An 11,918-nucleotide genomic window follows, 5' to 3' on the forward strand; every position below is an offset into this window, starting at 1 on the left:
TAACTCTAGAGAACAGAGGGGGGAGGGGGTTTAAACAGGTGATGGGGATTAAGGAGCACACTTGTCATGATGAGCACCGGTGTTGTGTGAAAGTGTCGAATCACTGTATTGCACACCTGAAACTAATATTACACTGTATGTTAACTGGAATTAGAATAAAAATTAAAAAAAAATAAAAAGATCATTGTCCTCTTCCAAGGTTCTGAGGCTTGTAAAAATCTTTGTTCTTATCCCAGCTGCTGGGGGTAGAAGAGACAGCCACGCCACCCGTGAGCTCGAGCGCTACAACATACATTTTGGTGACACAGAGATAAAGCAAAGATTCTGCTCTTTCGGGACAAACCAGACTTGTTTTGCTCCAACAAATTATATTGTTCTCTGTATGGAAAATTTATCGTCATCGTGGATATGTATTTTATCCTCTAAGAAATTTTTTTAAGATCAATATGGATTGAGCTGCTTGGCTCTTAAAAATTACCGTTGGCGCCATCAGGAGAAAGCGCAGACCAGAGGAAAAAAGAATTTTAATCTGAGATGGTGCTTCCCCTTCTTTTTAGGAAACACAAAGTAATTTACAGGCGGGCCCAGGAAAAAGCAAATGCTTCAAGAACCGAGGTAGGTTGTTCAGAAGCAGACAGATCAACAATCTTTAAGGTTTTGTTTTGCTTTTTCGCTTTAGATGCCATGTTCCCAAGCCAGGGAGGGTAGGCTGCCCTTGGTTCGTTAGTATGGAGCTCATTCTTTAGGTGAGGTCAGCAGGCAAGCATTGGCTGCTCTCACCAGGGGGGAAGCTGAATAGACTGGAGCATCCCTGCGTCCCCATCACCCACACTCCAGAAAGGAGAGCTGGTTCCTCTTCCCCCAGGAATGGACACTGACTGAGTGGGAGAGAGCCATCATTTGCAGCTAACCGAAGCCTGAGGCGTTCCCCTTAAATGCTGAGGATAGGACTGAGAAGAAAAAGTTCTTTCTCCAGGAGATGGGACGGAATTTCCCCAGAGAACAGCAGCCTTGGGGGCACTCAGCTGAGAGACTCTGAAGGCGAGGCTCTGAGAGAACAGTAACTGCGGGAAGAGGGGAGAAGGTGTTTATGAAAACCTAGATCCGTCGGTGTGTGGACCCTGGGGAGGTCCTGCTCCGGGCTCCATCCAAGCTAAGGGATCAGTGTAAGAAGCACTTGGCGGGGGGGGGGGGGGGGGGGGGCGGCGCCTGGGTGGCACAGTGGTTGAGCATCTGCCTTCGGCTCAGGGCGTGATCCCGGCGTTATGGGATCGAGCCCCACATCAGGCTCCTCCGCTAGGAGCCTGCTTCTCCCTCTCCCACTCCCCCTGCTTGTGTTCCCTCTCTCGCTGGCTGTCTCTATCTCTGTCAAATAAATAAATAAATAAAATCTTAAAAAAAAAAAAAAAAAGAAGCACGTGGGGACTACACCAGAGTTAAAAACCGTATCAGAGGGACGAAATATGTGCCCCAACTGTGCTGAGGCTTTTTAATCTCCAGAAATCAACATATTTTTATTGTCCCAACAAAATCAGCCCAAAGGCAGAAAACCAGGTGACCACTTGACGCTCTACCGAACTACCGAACGAACACATTCTTGAGTCTACAGGGCGTTCGGCTCCTTACTTCCACGCGTGAATCGGTGAGTATCTCTACATAGTTCAAAAGCCCATTAAATTGCTCCCCCAAAGAAAAGATGAATTCTAACGAGAGCTATAAAGGGCAGCTTATAAAACTGTTAACATTTTTACAATCTGTGATGGCCACTGAAAAGCTCTTTCAGAATTATATGGGGTTCCCTAGTTTCTCGTTCAAGGCTTAGACCTAGGATCTGAATGATCCCATCTAAAATATATACCTTTCAAATTCAATGGCGATGATCCCAGGGTCCTAGGATCGAGTCCTGCAATGGGCTCCCTGCTCACCAAGGAGCCTGCTTCTTCCTCTGCGTGCTGCTCCCCCTGCTTGTGCTCTGTCTCTCTCATTGTCTCTCTCATGCTCGCTAGCTCTATCTCAAATAAATACATAAAATTTTAAAAAATAATAAATTCAATGGTGATTTTATGACAAAGCGTGTCTTTAGGTAGGAAATATGCAAATAGGAAAATATCCAAACAGGAAAAGTAACTTCCATATGGAATACACATTCCCTGGACTAGAAAGCGGAGGGTTGTGCTGTCCTGCGGGCTCAGGCGGGTCTTGTGGCCGGGCTGCTCACTCAGCACGGCCAGGAAAAACTGCTCTCTTCTACAGATGGGCTTCGAGCTTTCCTCAGGTAGTTCTAACAGAGCTAACGGTCACCGGGCTTACCTTTTACAGAGAACTTTATTTTTCCATCAGAAGGCTGTGGCTTCAAGTTGCTAAGGAACTTTGGAAGGGCTGAGCGCAGAGGGGTGTGGAAATAACGAGAAGCCTGTGAGCCAGACGACCAGAAGGTTGAGATGCGTCACAGCTGGATCCAGTTCATGTCCGTCATTACTTGCCTCTTGTTTTCCCTTGAAAACTAAAAAATTAATGTCCCAGATCATGTTCTTGGAACTCAAAGAAATATCATGAGTAATGAATAAGTGTGAATTTTACCCAAGAAATGTCGTCTACCTACGTAGAGCGTATGGACGTGGGGTACACACAGGAAATCACTCAATCTCGTTCAAGCCAATTGTGAAAACTATAATTAAAGAGAGACTTAGGGTCTGAAATTCTGGCCACACCAGGGATAGACTGAATGAGGCCACAGAATTTCACTCTTGACATGTTAACCAGCTTCAGAAACAAGTGGCCCCCACAGGCCCACACCGCATCGACAGTAGAATATTCTTTGTAAATTAATCATCCTCCAACTTACCAAGTTTCTCATCCTAAAGTAATAATTCCCTTCCACCTATTCCCACAGCTATATGCTATAAGCAAAACAAAGGCTCGTTATCTAGGAGGGAAAAGGTAGTATTGAAACCCCAAACCAAAATCTTATCCACATCCACACCTAAACCTGACAGTGAAATTTTATGAATGAGCTTAGCTTTAATATACAGTGATTTTTACATGAAATAAAAATTTGATAGCTGCAATATTTATTTTTTGCCCACAACATCAAAGAGTAAAAACATATAATTTGGGGGTAGCTGGGCACTCAATCAGTTGAGCAGTTAACTCTGGATTTCGGCTCAGGTCATGATCTCAGGATTGTGAGATCAAGCCCCATATCAGGCTCCCCACTCAGTGGGGACTCTGCTTGGGATTCTCTCCCTCTGCCCCTTCTCCCACCCTCACCCCCCTCAAATAAATAAATAAAAATTTAAAAAATATATATAATTTATATTTAATCATTCTTTCACAGGCTTGAGAACTTAAAGAATAAAAACAGTGGGGCACCTGGGTGGCTCAGCTGGTTAAGCATCTGACTCCTGATTTCTGTTCAGGTCACGATCTGAGGGATTGAGCCCTGAGTTGGGCTCTGCACTAGGCGTGCTTGAGATTCCCTCTCTCCCTCTCCCTCGGGCCCCCACGCCCACCTCTCAAGTGGGAGCTCTCTCTCTTCCTCTCTCTCAAAAAAGAAAAAAAAAAGTTACCTATCACCAAAGCACCAACCTCCAAGTTCTCTTTCTTGGCTCTAACCTGAAAGTCAGATGCTGAGGTCCTTGAGGGGACGGCAGCAATGATAAGAGAGTGTTCTTCCACAAGCTGGGAGCCAGCTCGGATTCCAAGTGTTGAGGGGGAACGCTTAGTCCCCGCTCCTGACATTCTATATGGAAGGAGCTCCCTTAATCTCATCTCGCCTTACTTAGATCTCCCTCCCCTTACTCATTTCCAGAGGAACAGGAGTGGAACAGGGCATGCACGGCTCTTGTTTCTGCAGAGGTCAGCCATTTGGTAAGCGTCAGTTCGGTAAGGCCGCTCCGCACCTGCAGGAGGAGACTGCCCCTGAGTGTTAAGTCTGTCCAAGAGTCTGGTGCGACATTAGGAAGCTTGTTGGAGCCAGGGACCGAAATTACATTCTCCAGCTGTCAGCCAACAGTGGCCATTTGATCACTGCCGGCCTGGTGACTTCATATTGATAAGTTCAGGACTTGGCTCAGAAGAGAGGAGTAATATATATATTTTTTAACTTCCCTCATTCCCTGGCAGAAGTAATCACAGCATTCCTATGACAACACATCCTTTTAGCTATAAGATGAGTAAGACACAGTCACCGCTCTTAGAGGTCTCACAGTGGGAATGGGAAGAAACAGAGGAATGTTATTTAATGTGAAGAAATGCTAATAGAGGTGGAGCACAAGAGTCACTGGGGCAGGAAGGGAGGAGTAGTTGACTCAGCCCAGCAACCGCATGTTGACAAAGATAGTGGTACATGGGCTGATTCTGGAAGGATGAGCCGTGGCTGGCCAAGTGGTGATGTGCAGGAACAGAGGGAGTGCTCTCGGCAGACCCTGTAATGCTGGCTCTGACACCCGGGGCAGGGCTGGGCATGCGGAGAGGAGTTTGGTAAACATGGGAGGTAACTGGAATGCTTGTTAAAAACACCGAGGACCGAGTCCTACCACAAATGCACTGATCCAGAAGGAGTAACCTGGGAATGTGTATTTTTAATCAGCACCCCGGGTAATTTTTTGATCAAGAAAGTTTAGGGATCACTGCCTAAATTTGGGGAGCCAATGAAGAGCTTCAAGAGTTAGAGGAATCAGATCAGAACAGAATTTTTAACTCCATGACGACGATGGAACTTAAAGGCGGAAAGATCTCTATAATAGCTTCAACAAGAGAGTAAGAGGGTCCCAAACATGCTGCTGACAATGGGTATGAAATTCAGGGACAAAATGTGAGAGATATTTAAGGTGTTAGGGGGCAGGACTTAACTGACTGCATGTCGACAGTGAAGGAGAAGACCTAGAGGTCTCCAGCGTGTCTGATGCAGGTCACTGCGTGGCTGGGCTAGTCCCAGGAGACAGAATACGGGTATCTCCTTAGCTCATGAGCAATTGGACCGGGTATCTCCTTAGCTCATGAGCAATTGGACCTTCAGTAAGCACTGTCCCCTTTCCAAAGGACAAGTCCACAATAGTCTTCGCAGACTGTAATTCAATATCTGATCATATCTTATTGATCTAGAATGGACCCTTAAAAACCCTGTGCCAGTTACACAAGGTCTTCTGGTCATTTGTGACCGGGCTTACCGAAAGCCAGAGTGTTTAAATGTGGCTGGAACTTTTGGCAGTCACATCCCATCAGTGGATGGAGAAGCAGAGGGGAGACAGTCGTAGTAATAGTACTAGCAGGAAGAGGAGGAGAATAAAGCAGGCACACCCTCAAAGTAGCAGAGAGGAAGAAATGAATCAGAGAAAGCACTGGCACCTTCCCAGTTTCTGGGTCCTACCCGTTTGAGCCCCAGCTGCACTGTTACTCTTGAACTCCATCAACTCAACCGTGGCCTTATAGAAATGCTTTTGGGTTTTGGTCTATTCAGCTCAGCTAGTACTACTTTGCTATTTGCAATACAGGCATAAAGACAGCATGTTGGGTTGGGGACATATCAAGACTTTAGGTATCCACAGGACATTCAAATGGAGTTGTCTAGTAAGATGTTTGACATGTTGGTCTGGTGCACAAGAAAAGGGGGGATGGTTGGGATGAAATAAATTATGTGCCTGTGTTTGGCATAAAAGTTGAGGCTAAATGAGAATGGCTGTGGTCACCTAGATAGATCATGAGGAAAGAGATAAAAAATATAAGCTATCTAGCACACCTGGGTGGCTCAGTCAGTTAAGTGTCGCCTTCAGCTCAGGTCATGATTCCAGGGTCCTGGGATCAAGCTCCGCATCAGGCTCCCTACTCGGTGGGGAGTCTGCTTCTCCCTCTCCTTCTGCTCCTCTCCCCTGCTTGTGCGCTCATGCACTCTCTTTCTCTGTCTTGTTCTCTCTCAAAAAGCTAAAAATAGAGCTACCTTATGACCCAGCAATTGCACTACTGTGTATTTACCCCAAAGATAGAGATGTAGTGAAAAGAAGGGGCACATGCACCCCAATGTTCATAGCAGCAGTGTCCACAATAGGCAAACTGTGGAAGGAGCCGAGATGCCTTTCAACAGATGAGTGGATAAAGAAGATGTGATTCGTATATACAATGGAATATTATTCAGCCATCAGAAAGGATGAATACCCACCATTTGCTTTGACATGGATGGAACTGGAGGGGATTATGCTAAGTGAAGTAAGTCAAAGAGAGTAGTAGAACATAAGGAATAGCATGGAGGACATTAGGAGAAGGAAGGAAGGGAAAAATGAAGGGGAGAAATCAGAGGGGGAGACGAACGAACCATGAGAGACTATGGACCCTGGGAAACAAACTGAAGGTTTCAGAGGGGAGGGGGTGGGGGGACGGGCTAGCCCGGTGATGGATATCAAGGAGAGCACGTATTACAATGAGCACTGGATGTTATACACAAACAATGAATCATGGAACACTACATCAAAAACTAATGAAGTACTGTATGGTCACTAACATAACATATATATATATATATATATATATATATATAGTTGGGCAGAGGAGAAGGAAACCATGTTCCAACCTGGGCTGTGCAGTATGGTACCACCAGTTCCATGAGTCTGTCAAATAAATAAAATCTTTAAAATATATATATACAAGCTATCTAGACACTAAAATGATTGTAGAGGAGAGTTAAAGACTTGTTATTTCTGAGGGAGTAGAAATGGTCCTTTAGGGTTGTGGCTAAAAGCAGAATTTTCCATAACTCTTAGAATTATTAAGTATGATTAAGGTCTATAAACATTATAATTAATCTAATAATACTAGAAGTAATGAGTAATGACGGACAGTATTAGAGAGAAACCTCCACATTGAACTTCATAGAATAGTACTAACCCAGATGAGCAAGAATACCCCCACTCATGCCTCCCATTCCCGTTCAGGAAAAATCAACTACTAATGGACAACTTTGATGACCCCCATCACCCACTTCCCAGAATGCAGAGATCCAGGATGTAACACAACTGACCTTGCTGAAGAAACTGGGAAAGATTTCTTCGTTTAACTACCAATGGGGACCAGAAACGCCTCAGTGAGTCAAAAACTTTACCGCACCTCATAAATCAGCAGCGGCCCTGGGATTTTGTCTGGGATGATTTCCAAACATGTGTTAAGCATTATTTGTCATGGAACTTTGTGCAATAAAAAGTCTATTTTTTTTGTTAAATGATCACTAAGACATTTGTCAATTACGACGGTTCTTTGGGTCCTACTGCTCCTTCCTTTTCCTCTTAAAGTCACACATTCCAATTAAAATATTTTTTGGAAGTTCGGGCCCTAAAACACACGCCATTTTCAGCATGCCGTTCCTCTGCCCCCAAATCCATGTTCAGTGACACAGTAAAAAGACAGGAGGGGGGTACCTGGCTGGCTCAGTTGGTGGAACATGCAAATCTTGATCTCGGAGGTGTGAGTTCGAGCCCCACATTAGGTGTAGAGATTACTTCAAAATTAAAAAAAAAAAATCTTTAAAAAAAAATGAAAGACAGGAGGGAAACATACTCTGTTTTTTCCAAATTCTCTTTGAGCATGGAATTTATAAGAAAAAGTATAATTCGAAACAGAATCTTAAAAAAATCTATCATGGGTCTGTACATCATTAGCAATTAACGTATTAAATTTTTGAGGCATAGTCTTGAAGGGAGTTAGTTAATTTTTTGTGTATTTATTATTCTGTCACACACGTTCAAGTACTTAGTAATTATAATTCTGCTTTCCTCTTCAGTCATAACTGAGGCATGCAAATGACAACACATACAGTCCAGTCGATATTGTTTCCCCTAAAAAAACACACTTTTAAAGAAGTGTTAGCATTTATTAAATTGCAAGACTAGGGACAGATTTGGTTATACAATCCAAACCAGTTTTCCCCAAACTCTTCTGCAGAACATGAACATCCCACAAATTTTAAATAGATGTTAAAGGGACGCCTGGTGGCTCCGTCAGTTGAGCATCCGACACTTGATTTCGGCTCAGGTCACAAGCTCAGGGTCGTGAGATTGAGCCCCACATTGGGCTCTGTGCTCAGCGTGGAGTCTGCTCGTCAACCTCTCCCCCTACTCCTCCCACCCCCCACTTGTGTGCTTTCTCTCTCAAATAAGTAAAATCTTTTTAAAAAATAGACATTAAATACCAAAGACTTTTGACCGGGTCCTGGGTATGGGGGGAAAAGGTTCTGTAAGACATTGAGACAATGGAGAAAAACTGAATATGGGCTGTACACTGGGGGCTTCTGTATCACCACCAAATTCTGAGGATGCGATAAAGTATCACGGTTACAGAGGGCAATGTCTCTTCGTAGGACAGGCATCCTGGAGTCCATAGGGGTCGAATGTCATGATACCTGCAACTTTCAAATAGTTCACAAAAAACGTTACGTTTATCTATGGCCATAAATGGGGAAGAGCAAGAGGTAAAACAAACGCAGCCAACGTTAACAACAGGTGAGTCGAGGTAAAGGGTATGTTGGGACGATCTGTACTATCCTTCCATCTCTTTGTTTCAATAGGGCTCCTATGCAAGACTGCTCCGGGGAACCTGGGGGAAAGCACGCAATACCTGCAACTTCCTCAGCCTCGGGATATTGTCATCCTACCCCGCTCCCAAGCTGCTCCTGATACGGGTGCTCCAAGGACACAGTTGGGAAAAAGCTGAACGGAAGACCAGGAAGCCCTGCTCTGATGCACTTCCTGCTTAACGGGTCACTGGACTTTCGTTCTTAACGGTGAGCATTCACAGGCTTGATCCTTTCTCTCACAACACTTAAACATGTTTTTAAGACTTTTTTTTTTTTTTTAATTTGACAGAGAGAGAGACAGCCAGCGAGAGAGGGAACACAAGCAGGGGGGGTGGGAGCGGAAGAAGCAGGCTCCCAGCAGAGGAGCCTGATGTGGGGCTCGATCCCAGGACTCCGGGATCACGCCCGGAGCCGAAGGCAGATGCTTAATGACTGAGCCACCCAGGCGTCCCAATATTTAAACATGTTTTTAAATGCACTTAAACATATGGCTTGCCTTTTTAAGCAAACCAAAAAAAAAAAAAAGTATAATGGCATATTAGGCTCCCAAGGTCTCTACGGCCACATCTGTCCACTCAGGTGACCAAATGTGTTTGCGACCTTTGTAAATTGCCCATTTTTATCTAAAATGCAGTTATTTTTTTTTTAGATTTTATTTATTAAAAAAATAAGATTTTATTTATCTGAGAGAGAACCCGAGCAGGGGGAGTGGCAGAGGGAGAGGGAGAAGCAGGGAGCAGGGAGCCCACCATGGGGTCTCTTTCCCAGGATGCTGGGATCATGACCATTATTATTTCATATGTAAATCTATTGAAGCATAATATAGACATTATATGTAATTTATAAAACACAAATATAATTTATTAATACACATAATAGGTTCAATACATGGAAAATAGACCTTTGAAAACAGTTTAATGATTATGTGTTACAAACTCCCTCATAGTCCAACCTATAAATCAAGAATTTTTTATTAACATATAACGTATTGTTCCAGGGGTACAGGTCTGTGATTCAACAGTCTTACACAATACACAGCGCTCACCACAACACATACCCTCCCCAATGTCCATCACCCAACCACCCCATACCTCCCACCCCCGCTCCACTCCAGCAACCCTCAGTTTGTTTCCTGAGATTGAGTCTCTTATGGTTTGTGTCCTTCTCTGGTTTCTTCTTGTTTCATTCTTTTCTCTCTTCCCCTATGATCCTCTGCCTTGTTTCTCAAATTCCACGTTATCAGTGAGATCATATGATAATTGTCTTTCTCTGATTGACTTATTTCGCTTAGCATAGTTCCCTCTAGTTCCAACCATGTCATTGCAAATGGTAAGATTTCATTTTTTGATGGCTGCATAATATTCCATTGTACATATATACTACATCTTCTTTATCCATTCATCTGTCGATGGACATCTGGGCTCTTTCCATAGTTTGGGTATTATGGACATTGCTGCTATAAACATTGGGGCACAGGTGCCCCTTCGGATCACTACATTTGTATCTTTGGGGTAAATACCCAGTAGTGCAATTGCTGAGTCGTAGGGTAGCTCTATTTTCAACTTTTTCAGGAACCTCCATACTGTTTTCCAGAGTGGCTGCACCAGCTTGCATTCCCACCAACAGTGTAGGAGGGTTCCCCTTCCTCCACATCCTTACCAACATCTGTTATTTCATGACTTGTTAATTTTAGCCATTTGGACTGGTGTGAGGTGGTATCTCATTGTCGTTTTGATTTGTATTTCCCTGATGCTGAGTGATGTTGAGCACTTTTTCATGTGTCTGTTGGCCATTTGTATGTCTTCTCTACAGAAATGTCTGTTCATGTCTTCTGCCCATTTCTTGATTGGATTATTTGTTATTTGGGTGTTGAGTTTAATAAGTTCTTTATAGATTATGGATACTAGCCCTTTATCTAATATGTCATTTGCAAATATCTTCTCCCACTCTGCTGGTTGTCTTTTGGTTTTGTTGACTGTTTCCTTTGCTGTGCAATAGCTTTTTATCTTTACGAAGATAAAATATGAAGATATTAAAAATTGCAGAATAGTGAAGTACAATAAAAACACCCTGTATTTGTAAATTGGAAATTTGCTTCGCAAATTCACATTAAGAAGGGACTCCAGGACTTTGATTGTTCAGATATGCAATTTTCTGCAGAAGGAAATGTAAAAGATGACAACTAAGCCGTTTGAAAAGATTAACAGGCTTTCATCACCCAGGTAAGACGCTGGGATGGAGGACTGAATGGCATTTTAGTAAGAGGCTCAATATTACGGCAAAAAGCATGGAATCTGTGTAAGTATGGGTAGTTTGGTATCAATGGAAGCATACAGTATGAATATGGGCAGACACAGGAGATGAAGTAGGATTTATAGGTGGAGCCAGATTGTGAAGTTTTAGGTGCCAATCTAAGGGGATTAAATATTATTTTGAAGGCAAGTGGGAGCAGGGAGCAGTATGACTGGGCTCATTCTTCATCATGCAGACAGTCAACTCTATGAAGGAGACTGGAGCACAGGAGAACAAACATGGGGAGCCCGTAAAAAGCTACAGCATGGAGGGACAGATCAAGGACTAAACTAAGTGGAGAAGAAAGTTAAAATAAGAGGGATGAGAGGAGTCGCCAGGTTGACTGGAAGGTGATCTAGCAGGGGGTGTTCCCACCAACCCTAGGAAGACGTCCATTTCCCCAACCAGACAATGGAGTGAACACTAGGTACCCTCCTCACAGGCTTGCTGTGAGGACAAAGTATGTGTGTGGGGGTGGGGGAAGGTAACATATAAAAAGTACTTAGTACAGAGCCTGGCACAAAGTAAGTGCTCAGTTAGTTACTATGATTATTGCAGCCATCAGGGAGAAGGGGGGACTGAGAAGGACTCCCAGGCAGCTCTTGAATCTGACCTCCTGAGTTCAGTCCTCGCCCAGTGCTTCTCCAAGAGTGGTCTCCACACCGCCACCAGCAGCAGCAGCATCACCTGGGAACTTGTCAGAAGTACAAATTCGCAGGCCCTCCAAGAACCACAGTCATAAACTAGGGCTGGGGTCCAGCAATCTGTGATCTAACAAGCCCTCCCAGGTGACGCATTATACGCACTAAGCTAAGAACTGTGGATTTAAACATTCGTTTTCTCTGGCCTGAGCTTTTAAAACAGCCAGAGGGTGTGTCTCACAATGCCACCCTTCACTTGAACTCCTTGTCCAGACCAGTCCAGTCCAGTTTGAGGCTTCCTGAAAACACGCGGCTCCCAGACACACTGCTGTAGGACTACCACCTCTGAGACTTACAGAAACTGGGCAAGTTTATGTTTCCTACTTGGGCCTCGGGCTCCATCTGTAAACTACAGAAATCAGTAC

The 11,918-nt window shown here is 44.1% G+C and overlaps 1 long non-coding RNA gene across 7 annotated transcripts in view; it reads left to right on the forward strand.

The window, feature by feature from the left end:
• Window positions 1–11,918, forward strand: part of LOC113268671 (uncharacterized) — a 50,934-nt gene that overhangs the window by 4,881 nt on the left and 34,135 nt on the right. For 4 of the 7 annotated variants that reach the window (XR_008960286.1, XR_006411495.3, XR_006411494.3 and 1 more), the window contains exons 2-5: window positions 237–615; window positions 1,536–1,642; window positions 6,927–7,075; window positions 8,552–8,767. This is a non-coding gene — a long non-coding RNA (uncharacterized LOC113268671). The remainder of the gene's footprint in view (window positions 1–236; window positions 616–1,535; window positions 1,643–6,926; window positions 7,076–8,551; window positions 8,768–11,918) is intronic. The other 3 variants (XR_007191317.2, XR_008960287.1, XR_006411497.3) reach the window with 2 other exon arrangements.

This window comes from Ursus arctos, unplaced genomic scaffold (genome assembly GCF_023065955.2).
Source record: "Ursus arctos isolate Adak ecotype North America unplaced genomic scaffold, UrsArc2.0 scaffold_2, whole genome shotgun sequence".
Taxonomy (NCBI): domain Eukaryota; kingdom Metazoa; phylum Chordata; class Mammalia; order Carnivora; family Ursidae; genus Ursus; species Ursus arctos.